Here is a 21,368-nt window from a genome sequence, read left to right as displayed (position 1 = left end):
TGAAGCTTCAGTTCAACATGAAAACATTAATTATGTAACCCCATTGAGCTACCTCTAATAGTTTTCGAGTAATTTGCAGAAAAGTAAATTTGCAACTAAAACGTTTTTTGTAATAGATTAAGTATATGTTATATTAATGTCAGAAAGTTTTGGTTACAGTATGTGAGGAAACCTATTAAATGATACAGATATAACAAATTTCAAGGCCTGGATATAAATAATAACAAATACAAGTGAAACGTCCCCTTAGAAAAATTATACATGACTGTGCTTAAACTGACACACAATAATTTTAGCGCAACGCAATCTGACTTTCAAAAATCCCTACAAAAGAATGGCCCTGACTAACATTAACCTATACATTTCAAAAATCACTTACCTCCCAAAAATCTTCTTTACTCGAACTACTGCAATACAGCGAGCGCCACTACTGCCAGCTAAATAAAATATTCAAACTACTGAAGGCACTAACTGCTGATAGGCATAGTTAGCAAATGAAAGATTTTGATAGAAAACAAACAATGTATGTACCTTAATAGTGTTCAAAAGTCATAATATATATAGCAGTTCATGACATCCAGTCTTACAAATTTCAAAACTCCGGCATTTCTCTCCCCACATCCACCACTGCTGGCGGTTCACCTCCAACTGCGCAACGCTACGCGCTGTTAACATCCAGCTGCCCAACACTACAATGGCAGACAACAATGCAAACTAGCCACAGACTGCACACAGCACAACCAGTCATTTTCATACAGAGCGCTACGTGGCGTTACCAATAAGAAAACCTAAACAGCCTACTTACATAGCCCCCATGCTCCCCACAAAAAATCTTACAAATTGTTTTGGGCACTGGCCAATACATATTTGTTAAAAATTTTTTAGAATTACAATAACAAAGAAATCATATGCACACACTTATTGATACAGTGTTGGTCAAAAGCTAAAATTTCCTCACAGTCCATAAAGACAGTCCTGTTCATTCATCACAGTAAAATAGCAGTGTTTTTCTCATAGTCTGAGCAGTAAAAGAAAATGCACACGGAAGTAGTGGATTTCCATGCAGTCTTGAAGAAGTAGTGTTGTCCTTCCAACGGAAAGACAGTGCTGACTCTTGACATGGAGACAGGTAATGGGCCACAACAGAGCAAACCCACAGCAGAGTCAGTCGAAGTTTCGAAGAATATTGGTAGGTAGGTCATCAAAGAGCAGACCCACTGTAGTCCTGGTAGAGAGTATGGTATTGGTGAGTCATCAAAAGTGCAGACCCAGTGCAGTCCTTGTAGAAATAATGGTATTGGTGAGTCATCAAAGATGCAGACCCACTGTAGTCCTTGTAGAGATGGCCAGCAGCCAACTGTTGCGACTGTGCCGGTGCACAATCACCATCGAAGAGTCTTGCGGAGGATATAGCAAGTCCATAAACCACCACTTGTGTACTCACAAAGTTTTTGGAATTGTCCTTAGAACGAGCAATGCTGTTAACCAGTCCCTTGCTGACTTATCAACACACGTGGGAGCACCAACAGTCCTCTTTTTTCTTTTTTTTTTTTACATATTGTGCATATACTATGACCAACAGAAATGTGTGCAGTGAAATGAATGCTTACAAGTTACTTAATTTGCTGAACTGGTGTCAATTACAATATTATAGCATGAGAATACAATAACAAAGGTACAAAATATATAATTAAAGAACATAACAATACAGATAACAATTGTAGTAACACGGGCTTTACAAAAGAATCGAACTAACATATACATCTGTGTTACAGGAATTATGACATAAGTAAATACATGAAAGATCAGAATAACTTTTGAACCATCAACTTTACACATGAGCATTAAAACAAAACAGAATAAATAATGTCTAAGCATATTTACAGGGTAAATAACATATTATCAGAAAAATTCTACAACATAAATCTTATTAGCTAGACACATACAGACAGGAAAAACTCAAATTCACATAGTGTAATAACACAAAATACTCGACAGGGTTTGTTTTCATTGTAAAATTTGTTACTGCAGTCCAACCCAAAACTTCATTCCATAGATCTTTCGTCTTATTTCAACATTTGTTTCCACCAAAAAAATCCTATCCAAGCATGCTTTCTGTATTTATATATTCTCATATTTCTTGCCTCATTATTTATTTTCCATTATCTTACTTCATCATTTATTTCCAAGAAAATCCTACCTAAACCTTTTGTCCCTAAACCCTAAATTTTGTTCATATCCTCTTTCAAAATCCTTTTTTGGCCAAACCATTTTCTCATAGCTTCTCAATGCATTTCATCCATTTTCATCACAGTTAGTTTCTTATATAGTCTACCCCCTTTTAAGCTAACTTAAATCTACTGAGCTCAGATGCTAAACTAAGGGACGACGCAATGCAGCAGCACAAAACAATTAACACAAACAGCAATGACAAAAAAATGCAAATTGGCAAAGGAAGCAGCAATATATATACGTTATATATAAGTTAGCAAAGCAAATGCAACATTATCACTAATATGAGCCAATGTGCTGCAAAAAGAAAAATAAAGAAGTAGTAAAGCTGGCTTAACAGAGTAATACAAAGTGAAATTCAGTAGCACTATGCCTGGCACACAGCAGCAGCAAATGCAATAACTTATACCCAAACATGACAAAGCTCAAGGAGAAAAAATATTACAGTAAAAATGGCCATGTTTAATACCTATGTCACAACTTAATACTAGAGTGATGTATCACAAAAACTTACTCTCCAAGAGTCGTTAAAATAAATTATTTACACAATTCCTGTGAGCGGAAATGTCTACTTGTGTTCCATTTTTTTTAAAGAAAGTAGATCATAGTATTTACTGGATCTTAATATTGTTCAAAAGTCATATTATATATATCAGTTCATGACATCCAGTCTTACAAATGTACTGTCTCTGATGGACACATGTCCAGATCATCCGCTCTCAAAAATACGCCATCTCACCTCCCCACATCCACCACTGCTTTCGGCTCACCTCCAACTGCGCAACGCTACGCGCTGTTAACAGCCAACTGCCCAACACTACAATGGCAAATTACAACAATTCCACCCAGCCACAGACTGCACACAGCATAGCCTGTGATTTTCATACAGAGCGGTACGTGGCGTTACCATTAAAAAAACCTAAACAGCCTACTTACACAAGGACTCTTAAAGTAGTAGTTCTGAGGTCAGGTTCTATTGTCAGTTCCGTTCCGAAAATTCTAGATGCAAAGGTTAAGTACAATCGAGATGAAACTTTATCTTTGATTTTAACCAACTTAAGTACATGCATACAAAAATTATGAACATTCTAAATTAATACGCAACAATGTTATAAAATGTATGTGTCCGAGAAAGCGGCCGTTTAGAGGCTGCTACCTACTTCCACTTCTTCAGGCTGTGTACAGCTGGTGGGTGAAGTGTTTAAGGTATGCATATCCTTCGTCTTCAGAGGGTTGGGAAATGTGTTAAACTTTATTTTCGTGTGTAATACTGGGCAGTGTGTGGGACGGGTTTAGGAACTTAATTTATTTTGAGTTTCCTGTTATGCCAGTTCACCGTCTTCTTAAGGCCGCGGTGCTTCAATGGTCTAGCAGCGCAACAGGGCTGCTCCGCAACGAGGGTAATATTAGTTCCCTGCGCTGCGGGTCGGGTCGTCGTAGATGCGCAGGCAGATGGCAAGGCGGCCTGCGGGCCAAGCTCCTCCGAACCGCGGCCGGCTGGCGCATGTGCACAGGTCGCGCGAGCACTGAGTAACGCATCTGCTTCCGTCGGCATCGCTAACTCCAATAGAGGCGGCTACCGTGGGCGTAGGGCGAATGACGCCAGGTGTTCCCTTCACCGTCCGCTACGCGACATATATTTATATACAGCCCGAGAGGCAGCTCTTTACTCACACTATACAAACGACGTACCAAAGCAACCAGGGGGCCACCTGTCACTGTTTGCTGACGACACTGCGGTGCACAGGAGCAGTAAAAACCTACTGTTCATCGCCAGGAAACTCCAGGATCACCTACAATTAATCCAGAACTGGGCAAACCTGTGGAAGATAACCATAAATAGTGCCAAAACACAGGCTATTATGTTCACCCACAGGAGAATGAGCCCCAACATAGCCATTAGATTTAACAACGTAAACTTAGAATGGAATGACCATGTAAAATACTTAGGCATAACATTTGACAAAAAACTAACATTCAGCGAACATGTTACCCAAGTATGCAACAGCGGGTCACAGCACATATGTACATTGTACCCGCTCATCAAAGGAGAAGGACTAACAGTAAATACCAAGATAAAACTATACAAGTCAGTGGTGCTACCGTCCATACTATTCGGTTCAGAACTCTGGTCACTGGCTTCAAACAAGAACATCAAAAAAGTTCAAGCAGTGCAAAATAGATTCATGCGCTTGGCACTAAATGCGTCCCGCTATTTGCCAGACAGACATCTGTACCTATTGGCAAACATCGAGCCCACCTCCAAACTCATCAAAACAACATCAGAAAAATTCTCTGCCTCAGCCTCCATTTCTAATCATCCAACCATCAGAAGCTTAGGAATCATTCCCGACAATCCCACAGCATAATACACGAAAATGACGCTCACACGACAATTTCACGTCTAAAAACAAACAATCCGACTAACACTCAATCACGAAACACTACTCATTACGTATATGAAACACATCGCTTATCATCCTACCACTTCATCACGAAACACTACTCATGACGCACTCCAAACCCATCATTCCCGTCCCCCCATCTCAGACAGAAGGTATGGGCATCAATCAGTCCCGGTCCTTCGAAACAAATTAGGGGTCCAGAACCCATCCGACACTCCACTCGTAAGACTAGGAGTCACTTCGCACCCAGCCACTGTACAATCCGCGGCGGGCAAATGCCGGAGAGCGCGCTGCCCCCGATGACGTCAGAGCCAGGTTGTTACTAAACTCATATTTTCAGTAAGAATACAAAGTGAACTCGCGTGGAGTTCACGTTGAGTTAAATGACAATGATTTAGATGAATATGATTTTTCTCTAAGACGCTAAATCTTCTCGCAGTAAAAAGCTTTACCCTACTATTTAAGTGAAGCAATGAAATCATGCTTACTTGAGATCGAAATGATTAATGAACCATTATAGTTTCCATTAGCTGCAATAAGTAATTTGGAAACTTAAGGTTGTTTTGTAAAATTCGTTTATTTCATCACTTCGCATCAAACTGTATTATTAACCTGAACACACCTGACATTATTTCAAACTCTGCAGCCATAACTTCCGATTAACATTTCATATCGCAAATTACATTCTAATTGTAACTTTGAATCAGATTGCGCAAAGTTCTTGAATAATACGTATTAATTTATAAATTGCTTTCTTTCCTTATGAAAAATGAAGCATACAGTGTTGCACACAGCACTTCCCTCGTCGAAACAGAGAAATTATTCATCTATGTATAAAGCTACATAAACATTAGTACCATTTTGTATTTGTACGTGCATTATACAGGGTGAGTCACCCAACCTTACCGCTGGATATATTTCGTATACCACATCAAATACTGACGAACCGATTCCACAGACCGAACGTGAGGAGAGGGGCTACTGTAATTGTTTAATACAAACCATACAAAAATGCACGGAAGTATGCTTTTTAACACAAACCTACATTTTTAAATGGAACCCCGTTAGTTTTGTGAGCACATCTGAACATATAAACAAATACGTAATCAGTGCCGTTTGTTGCATTGTAAAATGTTAATTACATCCGAAGATATTGTAACCTAAGTTGACGCTTGAATACCACTCCTCCGCTGTTCAATTGTGTGTACCGGAGAGCACTGAATTACGTAGGGATCCAAAGGGAACGGTGATGGGCCTTATGTGCAGAAGAGACAGGAATAGCACATTACGTCCACAAGCTAACAACTTTTTATTGGTCTTTTTCACTGACGCACATGTACATTACCATGAGGGGTGAGGTACACGGACACACGTGGTTTCCGTTTTCAACTACGGATTGGAATAGAGTGTGTCCCGACATGTCAGGCCAATAGATGTTCAATGTGGTGGCCATTATTTGCTGCACACAACTGCAATCTCTGGCGTAATGAATGTCGTACACGCCGCAGTACATCTGGTGTAATGTCGCCGCAGGCTGCCACAATACGTTGTTTCATATCCTCTGGGGTCGTAGGCACATCACGGTACACATTCTCCTTTAACGTACCCCACAGAAAGACGTCCCGAGGTGTAAGATCAGGAGAACAGGCTGGCCAATTTATGCGTCCTCCACGTCCTATGAAACGCCCGTCGAACATCCTGTCAAGGGTCAGCCTAGTGTTAATTTCGGAATGTGCAGGTGCACCACCATGCTGATACCACATACGTCGACGCGTTTCCAGTGGGACATTTTCGAGCAACGTTCGCAGATCATTCTGTAGAAACGTGATGTATGTTGCAGTGCTCTCCGATACACGCGATTGATTCCCCTTTTGTGTTCGTAATGAAATCGGAACACGATTCGTGATTGCAGTGAAGTGTGAACGAAGAGAACGGTGAAACGAAAACCTATTATTTCACACGGGAATTTGATGACATAGTATTCCCCTACGGTGTAGCCAATAGCAGTTGGTTATCGACAAGCACAGTCATGTACGATGAACGACATTTGAACCATGCATTCCTACTCAAAGTGAAGGTCAGTAAATTCATCCAGTGACTACCAGACATTGACGGAATCATAAGAGACCAACACATGTGATAGCGGGTTACCTCGATAAATGAGCATGTCGGTAATGGAACAGTGAATGTCGTGCCGAGTAGAAGGCGAAAAGAAAAATAATGTGATAAGTAAGTGTTCCAGAAGTCTTATGCCACGCCGTTACTCACAGAATTTCATCAAAGCTTACAATGTACAACATTCTCCGCAAAACAGATAGGGGACCTGTTGCTCTGAGACCAGTGGGTGACGTGAACCAGAGACTACGACGATTGTTTCACAAGCTGGACAGGGCTGGAAGTTCCTAGCTTTGTGCTGTAGATTCAAAAACTGTAGGGTCTTAGTAAATGTCTAAGTGTCGCAATACTATCAGAGATACTATCCACCCGCTGATGCCGTGTGGGATACTCCCGAGGGATTTGTGCTTAGGGGACTCTGCGTCCACCTCACCCTGATCAGCTGCCGAATCATTCGCAACAACCTGCAAGGGGTTGATAGCACTCGTAAAAAGGTGTGGAGTCCACACATTAGAAGATTATGAAATTTATGTAAAAATTGATGATGACAAAGGTGAGAATCATTGTGGCAAATGCAGGCGTATATCGAAAGCATAAGCGTATGGGAAATAGAAGTACTGTATTTATGGCAACGGACAAGAAACTCGGATCAGCTGAGATAAACCTGGAGCAGCATGCCAAATTATTTCCTCAAGACTCAGTATCAATTTTGAGAATATTCTTATAACTCGATCTACCTATTAAACACCGGACTCACGCTCAGATGTGACTGAAATCTTTGAACTCAAACTTATCCCTCTTAATTTTTTCCCCTTTCAGACTGTCGTCAATAGAGAAGCTTGTAATGATACAGATATGGATAGGAATAATTATACATTTCTTAGTGTTGGACATTGTAAGACACCTCGCTTATCATTGCTAATGCCTTTCCTAAAAAGTACCTCCCTTACATGAGATGGTAATACACTCCTGGAAATTGAAATAAGAACACCGTGAATTCATTGTCCCAGGAAGGGGAAACTTTATTGACACATTCCTGGGGTCAGATACATCACATGATCACACTGACAGAACACATAGACACAGGCACATAGACACAGGCAACGGAGCATGCACAATGTCGGCACTATACAGTGTATATCCACCTTTCGCAGCAATGCAGGCTGCTATTCTCCCATGGAGACGATCGTAGAGATGCTGGATGTAGTCCTGTGGAACGGCTTGCCATGCCATTTCCACCTGGCGCCTCAGTTGGACCAGCGTTCGTGCTGGACGTGCAGACCGCGTGAGACGACGCTTCATCCAGTCTCAAACATGCTCAATGGGGGACAGATCCGGAGATCTTGCTGGCCAGGGTAGTTGACTTACACCTTCTAGAGCACGTTGGGTGGCACGGGATACATGCGGACGTGCATTGTCCTGTTGGAACAGCAAGTTCCCTTGCCGGTCTAGGAATGGTAGAACGATGGGTTCGATGACGGTTTGGATGTACCGTGCACTATTCAGTGTCCCCTCGACGATCACCAGTGGTGTACGGCCAGTGTAGGAGATCGCTCCCCACACCATGATGCCGGGTGTTGGCCCTGTGTGCCTCGGTCGTATGCAGTCCTGATTGTGGCGCTCACCTGCACGGCGCCAAACACGCATACGACCATCATTGGCACCAAGGCAGAAGCGACTCTCATCGCTGAAGACGACACGTCTCCATTCGTCCCTCCATTCACGCCTGTCGCGACACCACTGGAGGCGGGCTGCACGATGTTGGGGCGTGAGCGGAAGACGGACTAACGGTGTGCGGGACCGTAGCCCAGCTTCATGGAGACGGTTGCGAATGGTCCTCGCCGATACCCCAGGAGCAACAGTGTCCCTAATTTGCTGGGAAGTGGCGGTGCGGACCCCTACGGCACTGCGTAGGATCGTACGGTCTTGGCGTGCATCCGTGCGTCGCTGCGGTCCGGTCCCAGGTCGACGGGCACGTGCACCTTCCGCCGACCACTGGCGACAACATCGATGTACTGTGGAGACCTCACGCCCCACGTGTTGAGCAATTCGGCGGTACGTCCACCCGGCCTCCCGCATGCCCACTATACGCCCTCGCTCGAAGTCCGTCAACTGCACATACGGTTCACGTCCACGCTGTCGCGGCATGCTACCAGTGTTAAAGACTACGATGGAGCTCCGTATGCCACGGCAAACTGGCTGACACTGACGGCGGCGGTGCACAAATGCTGCGCAGCTAGCGCCATTCGACGGCCAACACCGCGGTTCCTGGTGTGTCCGCTGTGCCGTGCGTGTGATCATTGCTTGTACAGCCCTCTCGCAGTGTCCGGAGCAAGTATGGTGGGTCTGACACACCGGTGTCAATGTGTTCTTTTTTCCATTTCCAGGAGTGTATATTGGATCTAATGGCAATAAATGGACGAGACTTCTCTGATGATGTTTATACTCAGAATTTCATCAGTGATAACTTGCCGTTTGTATATGACGCAGTAGTGAAAGCGAGACAGTTGAGAAAATTGTAAGTAAACGGTTTATTATATCAAGAGTAATCGCCATAACTGTGAATACATCTGTCCTACTGCTGGACAAGTCTGTCACTGACCTTATGGATAAAGGTTTGCGGTTGCCTATGGTATCACGATTGTACCAAGTCGTGCTCATCTTGGCCCCAATGAAAGCTATGGCCAGTAATCTCTTTCTTCAGTCATCCAAAAGCATAAATATCACATGGTGAGATATCGTGATCGAATGGAGGATGTGTAATAGCATCCAGAGTAACTTTTCCATTGTATTTGAAACAAGCCTAGCAGAATGTGGGCAGGCATTTTGTTACCATGGTTATTTCGTGTACGCTGCAGAAGTAATTTGGTAAGCCCTTTCACATCCTCCATACAGTCCCGACCTCTCCTCTAATGGTTTCCGTATTTTCTGATTCCTGAAGATGGATGTTCATCAACGCCGAACTTCTCCGTAAGAACAGACACAGGTCTGGGTACAAACATGTTCCTTAGGCAGAGCGGTCAGTTTTTTGTTACGAGGCTACTGATAAATGGAAAAGGAAGCAGTAGCTAGGAAGCGGTGTATTGTAGACCGGCAGGGGGCGTTTCATTATGATAATGATATAAATGATAATTTTGCGGAATTGGGGAAATATTCTGTGTATAAATAGCTTGAATGTGTAACGTGAGGAAGAGTATTACATTCCGGTGACAACTGAGGTAGTTTGAGCAAGCAGAGACGGGTAAAACGAAGACAAATGGCTTGGTTCAAATGGCTCTGAGCACTATGGGACTTAACATCTGAGGTCATCAGTCCCCTAGAACTTAGAATTACGTAAACCTAACTAACTTAAGGACATCACACACATCCATGCCCGAGGCAGGATTCGAACCTGCGTCCATAGCGGTCTCGCGGTTCCGGACTCAAGCGCCCAGAACCGCTCGGCCGCAACGCCCGGCAAAACGAAGACATATCTAGCTAATTATCATACTAGAAGCCTTGCAGCTTTTACGAGAAGGCGCGACAAAATTGGACAAGACGTAGAGATTGATCTCAATACCTGCATAAAAGCTGTTTTGTCCACGTTGGAATCAGTGAACTTCACGTCGGTTAATTAAAGTTGGTGCTATTTGCATCATTCAAAATGTCTCTGAGCACTATGGCACATAACATCTGAGGTCATCAGTCCCATAGACTCATAACTTCTTAAACCTAACTAACCTAAGGACATCACACATATCCATGCAGGATTCGAACCTGTGACCGTAGCAGCAGCGCTGTTCTGGACTGCAGCACCCAGAACCGCTCGTCCGTAACGGCCGGCTTAATCATTCATTAGCTACATAAATATTATTACGATTCTATATCTTTATCTGTTTTATGTGATTATTAGTGTTTGTGTGTGTGTGTATAATGAAGTGATCTATCGTAGTCGAGAGCAGATGTGAGGCTAGCCACGTGTAGCTTAGGAGAAAGTATTTGTATTGTGCTGAATTATTTTGGTGGTACATTGGTAGGTTTTGTGGTGGCATTTCGTGAGTATTCGTTGACAGTGACGTACATCCAGTGATACTGGAGTGTGCCTCAGTATTACAAGAGGGAGTATTTCAGAATTAATAATTTTATCAGTGTTATTTAGCCGGTCACGTATATTTAATAATTAATATTTTAAGATTAGGACCACTTTTGTTGTGTCGAGAGCATCTATACCCAATGGTGTTGAGGTTCATTGCTCACATCTTATCAACTTATCTCTGTGTTTAGTCATGTGTCTACTGCCCTTTTCACACTTTCGTCTTTTCTTCCTTTGCTGTGTGGCTGTGTAGCTGTTATTATTAGGTTATCCTTTTTATGAAGAATAATAGTTCCTAAGTTTGTTCTGACTCACTCTAGTTCTCTACAGCCTCCAGAGCGACATTTTTGAATTGTTAAGAATAATACAAATAATATGGGAGAGAGGTTAAAGTTCGCTCCTATGTAGATAATAATGGTGGTTTGAAAGTTTCTGTCTTCCTCTGTATTCTTCCAAAATTGTTTTTTAAGGCGTCACAAAGGCTGCAGATGAGTGACGACATTTCTTTCAACTTTTCACTTTAAAAATGAAATTCCTGTAAGAAAGTGCTGAACATATGTTTCTAAGTTTAGAGGTATGTCTAGTTTGTTCCCTTTGGATTTCCTGCTAATTAGCACTGATAGCGGTTCGTTCCAACATTTCGCAATGTTCCTTGTATCTGCACCCTACCTATTCAATCGAACAATTCACAGGCTACGAAGAGAAAGAGACGGGAATGTCACTTGCAGATTATAATACGTCGTAATAGAACTTTGATACTTCTAAGAGTAATTTCAGCCATAATAAGTGTTCGGCGACTTCAAGGGTAGTGCTATCATCGGATTACTAGACTCTCGTGCTTCGATCAGGTAGACAACAGGTGCCAAGCTCACGTATTTACCTGAATATCAGTGCAGTAATCAGCAACTCTAATGAGAATGTATTCATAAGCCCTAAAAATATTTATATGCTTCTGCCAAAAATCATTATAATACCTAGTGCATAGTGCTTGAATTCCAGGTCGTCAACATTAAAATCCATTACTCTATTGCTATACGTCTGGACAGACACTGTGGGAGAAAACGTCGATGCCATGAACTATCGCATTTAAGAGATATAAAGAGTCGGAGTTTGGACAGTACCTTTAGATCAAAGGTAGATTAGAAGAATGTCGAAACAATGTATCGGGAATTGTTGTTTCGACTGATCATTTGTATACAGTAAGAAGCGTCAGCTTAAAGAAAAACGAAGAACTCATGTTCCTACAGGTAGCCCGCAATATCTTCTCTCGCATCTGGCCCAGAATCGAGGAAAATTAACTAACGAAATTTGGAGACACTGAGCTTCCGCAATGACCAATAAATTGAGTTTCCAGTAAGACAAAACAAGAGCTCCAAAATGCAACTTTTGGATTGACTGGATGCAGTCCGATTGAAAATCTCACGGTCATGAAGATTGCACGTAACGACGGTGAAATTCACTCGATCGGTCTACATCCGTAGCACGTCCATTATTGTATGCAAGAACAATTTGCTGTGTTCGTAAAGTATTCACAACACATCTGTATAGACGGAACAGGTTCATTAGTAAAAAGACTGAAAAAACTAATAGGAGAACTCAGTTCGCACATCTATCTTTATCAAATCGTCACAGAAACCTCTGTTTCCAGACTGCGCGTCTTTCAAATGTTGAGGGAGTCTCAAAAGACAGATTACATGCAATACTGGCTTAATGAACTGATTCACTTGCGTAGCAAGCACAATCCAAAATTTCCCAGTAGAATACACGTTGTCTGCGATTTAGACAAAGCACTATTGGCTGCTATTCTAATGGCGTTTGTTGACAGTCGAGATCTAAGAGTTTATTTATCTCTAAAAGTGGTTTAAACAGCTCTGAGCACTATGGGACTTAACATCTGAGGTGATTAGTCCTCTAGAACTTAGAACTTTTTAAACCTAACTAACCTAAGGACATAACAAACATCCATGCCCGAGGCAGGATTCGAACCTGCGACCGTATCGGTCGCTCGGTTCCACACTGAACCACCCAGAATCGCTCATTATTTATCTCTGTTTTTTAATTATTTGTACGGTTCTACCACTGCACTACCATCATGTTTTCTACGACAGAATGTGTCTCATTACGTTCACATGATTTTCAAGAAATACTGAAATATTCCGTCATAGTTTCTAACAGCCAAAGTGTATGGTATTCACAAAGACGACTATCCCTATTGGCTGAAAAAGCCTTCCAGATTCTGCGCCACGTAACGAGAAGAGAACTGGCCATCTCCAGAATAGTGGAAACCATAGAAAAAATACATGAAAAATGAAGAAATTTAAACAACTGAATATTTTCATGATAACGACAACAACGATTGCGAATCCGGAATTGTTAAATGGGCTACTACGTTAGTTAATTAGTCCTTAAGAGAAGCTGAATGTAGGTACTTAGCAAAGATGGGGCTTGATGTCTATCTTTTTTACGGGCCAACTGTAGGGCGAAGCATCATGGCAATCTTGTATTTTTATCCCCTTTATTCAGGTATTAGGATACCTATATTTTGATTTGGGACTACAAACGCTATCTCGTCCGCAGTAGAGGGGGATTTTGACGATTTGACAGCCCGGTGCCAACTTCGTAACTTTTCGTTTGATATCTCTTTCAGGACATCCCAAGCCAGCTCTTGGGCCAAATAAGTCTACAATGATTCAACGTACACTTACCAGTCCGCTACTGGCTAATATAAACTACATGAAGTGGAAACGTCGCACAGTATTTTATTGAATGTACTGACCTATCGAACCGTTAATGTTGCAGAACCAGTGGAAAAAATGAGCAGACACTGAACTGAAAAAATCGGAGGTGGTAACAGAACAACCTGGAAACTGTTCCACTAAAGATGGAGTAGATTCATCGATAGATAAGTTCCACGAGTTAACACTTGAACACAAGTGGCTCAATAAAAATGGCCCCCAAAAAACGAAGAGTACTCAATTGCATCCTCGTTCTGAGATGGCCACATCTTGTAAAACTAGAAAGTTCGGTACCAGTGTTCTAAGGAATGATTATACTTTGGCGTCGATTAGCGACAATTTCCGATGAATTGTTGCGACTAATACTTCTGGATTTGACAGTATTGTGCCGTTACAGGTCACCACATGTACAGGGCTATTACAAATGATTGAAGCGATTTCATAAATTCACTGTAGCTCCATTCATTGTCATATGGTCACGACACACCACAGATACGTAGAAATACTCATAAAGTTTTGTTCGTCTGAAGCCGCACTTCAGGTTTCTGACGCCAGAGCGCTCGAGAGCGCAGTGAGACAAAATGGCGACAGGAGCCGAGAAAGCGGATGTCGTGCTTGAAATGCACTCACATCAGTCAGTCATAACAGTGCAACGATGCTTCAGAACGAAGCTCAACAAAGATCCAACAACTGCTAACTCCATTCGGCAATGGTATGCGCAGTTTAAAGCTTCTGGATGCCTCTGTAAGGGGAAATCAACGGGTCGACCTGCAGTGAGCGAAGAAACGGTTGAACGCGTGCGGGCAAGTTTCACGCGTAGCCTGCGGAAGTCGACGAATAAAGCAAGCAGGGAGCTAAACGTACCACAGCCGACGGTTTGGAAAATCTTACGGAAAAGGCTAAAGCAGAAGCCTTACCGTTTACAATTGCTACAAGCCCTGACACCCGATGACAAAGTCAAACGCTTTGAATTTTCGGCGCGGTTGCAACAGCTCATGGAAGAGGATGCGTTCAGTGCGAAACTTGTTTTCACTGATGAAGCAACATTTTTTCTTAATGGTGAAGTGAACAGAGTCAATGTGCGAATCTGGGCGGTAGAGAATCCTCACGATTTCATGCAGCAAATTCGCAATTCACCAAAAGTTAACGTGTTTTGTGCAATCTCACGGTTTAAAGTTTACGGCCTCTTTTTCTTCTGCGAAAAAAACGTTACAGGACACGTGTATCTGGACATGCTGGAAAACTGGCTCATGCCACAACTGGAGACCGACAGTTACGACTTCATCTTTCAACAGGATGGTTCTCCACCACACTTCCATCATGATGTTCGGCATTTCTTAAACAGGAGATTGGAAAACCGATGGATCGGTCGTGAGATCATGATCAGCAATTCATGTCATGGCCTCCACGCTCTCCCGACTTAACTCCATGCGATTTCTTTCTGTGGGGTTATGTGAAAGATTCAGTGTTTAAACCTCCTCTACCAAGAAACGTGCCAGAACTGCGAGCTCGCATCAACGATGCTTTCGAACTCATTGATGGGGACATGCTGCACCGAGTGTGGGAGGAACTTGATTATCGGCTTGATGTCTGCCGAATCACTAAAGGGGAACATATCGAACATTTTTGAATGCCTAAAAAAATTTTTGAGTTTTTGTATGTGTGTGAAAAGCATTGTGAACATATCTCAAATAATAAAGTTATTGTAGAGCTGTTAAATCGCTTCAATCATTTGTAATAACCCTGTACTTATGAATGGTTTCAGAAGACAGTTCAACCACACCGTCAGATGCAATGAATCTTGTATAGCCTTTTGTGCAAATGGGACCATGCAAACAGATTTACATTGAACGAGCACGACTCTTAGCTATCATTTCAAGCCTAGTTAAACAAGTAAATATACCGAGGGTAACTACCAATTACGCCAGTTCAGATATTTGTAATTTGTTCTATTGGGTTTTTAAAGATGAGTGCCGTGGGAGTCTGAGAGAAAAATGTGTCAGATATAAGAGAGAGAGAAAGTACTAAGGCAACCTAATAGTAACATTAGACTTGGATACGATTTGCGAACGCCAATATGATAAACTAGCAGCACATCAATACTACAGAGAGGCAATACTACGTCCCGTTTGTAGTGGATGAGACGGCATGAGCGCCAAATACCGCCCGTACATATTTGACGAGAACAGAGGAGATACTAACGTTATAGTGAGCGTCAAATCTTTTCCGTACAGTAGGACTCTCAGCGTATCTACGTACTCTTTGGTAGGGATAGTTAATTGTTGTTGAGACGGTAATGTTAGGCAAATCACCATTATAAAATTTGGTGGGGAATTGTTTGAATTTTTGTGCAAATGGGATGATGCAAACAGATGTACAGTGAAGGAGCACAACGCTTAGCCGCATTTCAAGCATAGTTAAACTATGAAATATATCTAGGGTAACTACCAACTAGCTCAATCCAGACTTTTGTCTTTACGTTGGTACGTTAATACAGTATTACACCAACATGACGCAGCGATTCTTGTTTTACTAAAACTGACGCATTACGAAAGCGATACGGCTTTCTGAAAACATTACCAATAACCAAAAAATAAAAAAAGAAATTAGCACTGACGATGTAAGTAAATGATTACAGTAACATTAATGTAGGTTGTAATTCAGTAACTGAAGTGATTCGTTTAATTTGCCTTAAACACATTTGCGTAGTTCTTTAAAGGGATAAAAGGCATTAACGGGAAACGCTTCACTTCTCGTTTGACATTAAACATAAGAATATTCCAGTGAGATATGTATCATTATAAGCATACAAATGATAATAATGGTCAAAATGTAAGAAATGCAAGAAACTTTAGGAAACGAACCAAATAGACTTTACAGTGAAGGAGAGGATACGTTATTAATAAGATCAGGCCAAAAACATAGGAAAGATAGCTGATTACCTGCACGTGGTCCTTCCTGCATGCTCTTACGTTGATAATTTACCCACGTCAGTGAAAGAGTTACCTATGTAAATTGAACGAAAGCACATGATATCTCCCACTTTTCGGATACGACGTGATTCAGATAGTTGCCTATTTGGAATAATCTAACGCTGGATTTCAGTTTTCTTAAGTACCTTTTCCTGTTAACTGCTACATTGAATGCTCTACTTTTGCTACCTCTTCGTTCAGTATCATTTATTTGCCGGCATTGTAATTCAGAGCAACTGAAGCTAATCTGAACGGGTGTCATTTTTGGTTATTTTTCCAAAAATTGAGGGCTGTCTGAAGAAATGGTTTTGGTTCCATTATCAGCACTGTTTATCCGGATATACCGTTGTTCTTAAGCAACGTTCAGAACAGTTACTACAAATAAGTACAGTCATTAAAATTCAGATTTTTCTAAAGTGGTGTCACGTGAGATAACCTGTTTTTCTACTATACTATATAAATAAAGTAATGAACTCACGCTTTCGTGAGACCAAAATGTAAATAAATCATTAGTTATTTAATCAGGTGTCATAAGCAATTTCGATATTTACGTATGTTTCGTAAAGTCTGTTTATTTTATCACTTCTCAGCTAACTGTATTATCAACACTGAACGTAATTAACATATTCTATACTCTACAGGCATATAATTATGATAAACATTTCAAGTCTCAGGTTTGAGTTTCACTTATCTTTTAATTCAGCATGTTTAATAATTTTCGGTAATTCGTATTAATTCATACATTTTTAACTCACCTTATAAAAAATGAAGCAAACTGTGTTGACACACGGCACTTCATTCGTCGAAACAGAGATATTATTTATCCTTCTAAATACCTACATAAATAATATTACGATGCTACCATATCTGTACTTACTTAATGTGCTTATGTGCGCATATCCATGTGTGGAATCAAGACATATACCATAGCCAAGAGCAGAAGCGGGGCTACCCACTTGTAGGTTGTTGTTCTGGTCTTCAGTCCAAAGACTGGTTTGATGTAACTCCCCATACTACTCCACCCTGCACAATCCTCTTCATCTCCGGGTAATTGCTGTTATCTACTTTTTTATGAATCTACTTAATGAATTCATATGTTCGTCGCCCTTTACGACTTAAACTCCCTGCGCTACCCTCCATTATTAAATTGGTGACTCCTTCATGCCTCAGAGTGCGTCCTACTAACGAATCTTTTCTTTTAGCCAGGTTCTATCACAAATTTTTCTTTCTCCCAATTCTATTCAGTAACCCCTCATTAGTTACGTAATCTACCCATCGAATGTCCGGCTTTCTTCTGTACCACGACGTGTCAGAAGCTTCTATTCGATTCTTGTGTACACGGTTAATCGTACAAGTTTCACTTCCATACAAAGCTACACTCCACATAATTACTTTCAGAATAGGCTTCCTGACACCTCCAGAATGTTTAGCCCTAGAGGGTGCCATCATCATTTAACCATACAGTAGAGCGGCGAGCCCTCAGGAAAATTATAGCTGTTATTATCCCTCGATTCACGCCGTTTGCAGTACCAGCACAGCAAAGTCGTTTTGGATGGTCTTAAAAGGGCAGATCAATCAGTCATCGAGACTGTTGCCAATGCAATTACAGAAAAGGCTGGTGCCCCTCTTGAGGAACCATTACACCTGTGGTACGGCTAGGCATCACTGAGGCACTCAGGTCTTCCCACCAGCAGCAAGGTTTATGGTTAATGGGGGGGGGGGGTGTAGTAATGCATTTCGTGAGACGTGAATTGAATTTGATGATGACATAGTAAGCTCCCATTCTTAACCAACGGCAGTTATGTGTGAACCAAGTAAAGGGTGAAATGATGTCCTATTACTTGAAACGTGAATTTGATGACATAGTATCCTCACACGGCTTAGCCAACGCAGTTATCGATAAGCACAGGTCACGTACGGCAGACGACATTTTAATCCCACATTCCAGCTGAAAGTAAAATTCATCAGGTTATTTCGGCAACTTGCAGGCACTGACTGAATCATAAGCAACAAACACAAGTGAAAGCGGTAATACAAGCAAAATTCGCAAGTAGCTTAGGAACCAATGACTGTTGTACCGAGTTGACGAGAGACGCAACATTGGAAAAAAACAATCTGATGAACAGGAGCTGCAGAAGTTAAAATCCACGTCCTTGCTCGCGGAGGTTCAACGAAACTTGCAATATGCAGCTTTCTCCGCAGTACTGATCGAAGACTCCTTGGTGTGAGACGAGTGGGCGGTGTGAACCAGAGACATTGAAGATTGTGTGACAAGCTGGACGGAGCTGGGGCTTAATAGATTAGCCCTGTATGTGGAAGTAGTGTATTTATCGCAAGAGCCAACAAACTCAGATCTCGCTGATATACAAATTGAAGCGGCATGCCCAAATATTTAGGCAACACTCAGTATCAATGTGGGCAAAGTCTTATAACTGGATATATTTACTGCCCACCTGACTCACGCCCAGATGTAACCGAAAATTTTAAAGCCAAACTCATCTCGCTAAAGTGTATGTTACCCATTCATACTGCCCTGTTTGGAGACGATTTTAATCACAGCTGTATCGATAGGAATAATTAAACCTTTATAAGTATTGGTCATGGTAAGGCACCTTGCTGAACAATGCTAAGTTCCTTTTCTAAAAGTACCTAGTTAGTTCCGATGCCCACTCGTCATGGAAATTTATTCGATCTTACAGCAATAAACTAACTGGACCTGTACGAGGATATTTATACTCAGGAGTGGTATCACTGACCTTGAGGCAGTTATATAAGTGGAAGCCAGTGGAAACACGTTATAGCACGGCCTGCTCCTCTACGTCAGAAGCAAATCGATGGCCACTAATGTCTTACTACAGTACTTCAAAAACACGGAAATCAAGTTGGCAGAGATCGGGCTCGAATGGCGAATGTGTAAGGGCTTCCAGCGGAACATTTGCAGCATATTCGGAACAAGCTTAACAATATGTCGATGAGCATAAAGTTGGGATGGTTATTTCGAGTACACTGACGAAGTTTCTTATTAAGACATTACACATTCTCATTACAGCCCTTACCTCTGGCCTTCCGATTTCTATATTTTCTAAGCTCTGAAAGAAGATATTCGTGGCCGAAGATGTGCCCGAGACGTACATATACACGCCAGGATAGAATCGTGATTCCTTAGGCACATCAACAAAAAAATTTTGTTACGATTCAAGTGATAACTGAGAAGTAATAGAAACACGAAAGTGGCAGTTTAAGGTCGGGCAAAGGGGCGTGTCTGAGTATCAGTGAAGAAATGATAAATTTACAGAAATGAGGCAATATTCTGTGTAGTATATAAATGGAATTTGTAACGTGGAGAAGAAAACTGCAGGACGGTGACCATCAAAGCACTGAGCCTTCCGACACGGGTGAAGCAAAGAAGTATCAAGCTAATATTTTAGCAGCATCGTTGCAGTGAAATACCAAATATTCAGCGAAGGCACGATTACTTCGAAGTTATCAGATGCGAATAAAACACAAAAATAGAAACCAGACATAAGAGATAAGATTCAGGAACTGAAGATGCAGCAGAACATCGTCTGCATAATCCTCTGTTTCTTGCGTCGAAGATTCCGGACATCTAAACTGTGAGAAGAGACGAATCGATCTCAGATAACGAGAATATACGCTGCAGCAACCGGGAAAGTGTACGAAAAAGATATACTCGTTATTTTAACCAAGGAAGAATTAGGTCGACTGGACTACAATTCTCATCAGCGATCTTTACAGCTCAAGACGATGCACAACAGCAGCAGTATGAATTAATATAATTTCTTTGAATTAATTTGCTCGTTTATCTTCAGCTTATCGTCATGCCGTGGACATCTGATTTACTATGGTATCTGCGTTATTCCGCTGCTGCAGAAGATATTTCTCAGGTGAGGGAGCAACAACTACTGGACGAGATTCTCTTGGACATATCAGTGGCTAATTACTCTCGAGCCAAACAGACTTCGCGTTGAGCTAAATAACAATGAAGAATAATGAAACTGAATAAATCATTTCAGAACAAAAGCAATAAACCAAAATATATTCGATTACTCACTCTGACGCTGGATTTTCTCACAGCAAGATGCTTTATCTCACTATTTAAATCAAGCAGTGAAATCGTGCTTACCTGAGAGCAAAATGTGAAATGAATCTTTACTGTTTGTATCCGCTGTCACATGTGATTTGGAAACTTAAATTTGTTTTTAATAAAATTCGCTTATTTTGTCTTTTCACATCAAATTGCATTATCAAAAGTGAACTTAAGTAACATGGTACCATATTCTGCAGTTTTAAATTTTCGATAAATTTTTCATGTCGAAACTATCGTTCTCTTCGTAATTTGAAATCATAGTGCTCCATGTTTTTCAATAATTCGTATTAATTTATGAACTCTTAACTCTCCTTATGGGAAATGAGGGAATGGTGTTGACGCAGAGTACTTCAGTCGTCGAAACAAAGATGTTATTTATCTATCTAAATAGCTACATAAGTACTAATACCGTTCTGTATCTGTACCTGCTTTCTATGATTATGTGTATAAATTGGTTCGTTATCTAGTCGTATGCCATAGTCAAGAGCAGCAGGAATGTTTGCCACGTCTAGGTAAGGCCAAACTGTTGGTTTGCTAACGAACTGCTTTGGCGAAAGACTAGCGTGGTTGTTGGAGGAATTTTATTAGAGTTCATTGACAGTGTCCTCTATCCAGTGATATTAAAGTGTGCTTCAGAAGTACTAAAGCCAGTGTTCCAGTAATACCTTACAATGTTAAGGTATTAAGATAAGCACCACTTTTGTTGTGTTCAGAAATGACTGTTCTCAG

The sequence above is a fragment of the Schistocerca cancellata genome, chromosome 4 (assembly GCF_023864275.1).
Source record: "Schistocerca cancellata isolate TAMUIC-IGC-003103 chromosome 4, iqSchCanc2.1, whole genome shotgun sequence".
Taxonomy (NCBI): Eukaryota; Metazoa; Arthropoda; class Insecta; order Orthoptera; family Acrididae; genus Schistocerca; species Schistocerca cancellata.
The sequence above is the reverse complement of the archived record's forward strand: the minus strand, read 5'-3'. Positions refer to the sequence as shown.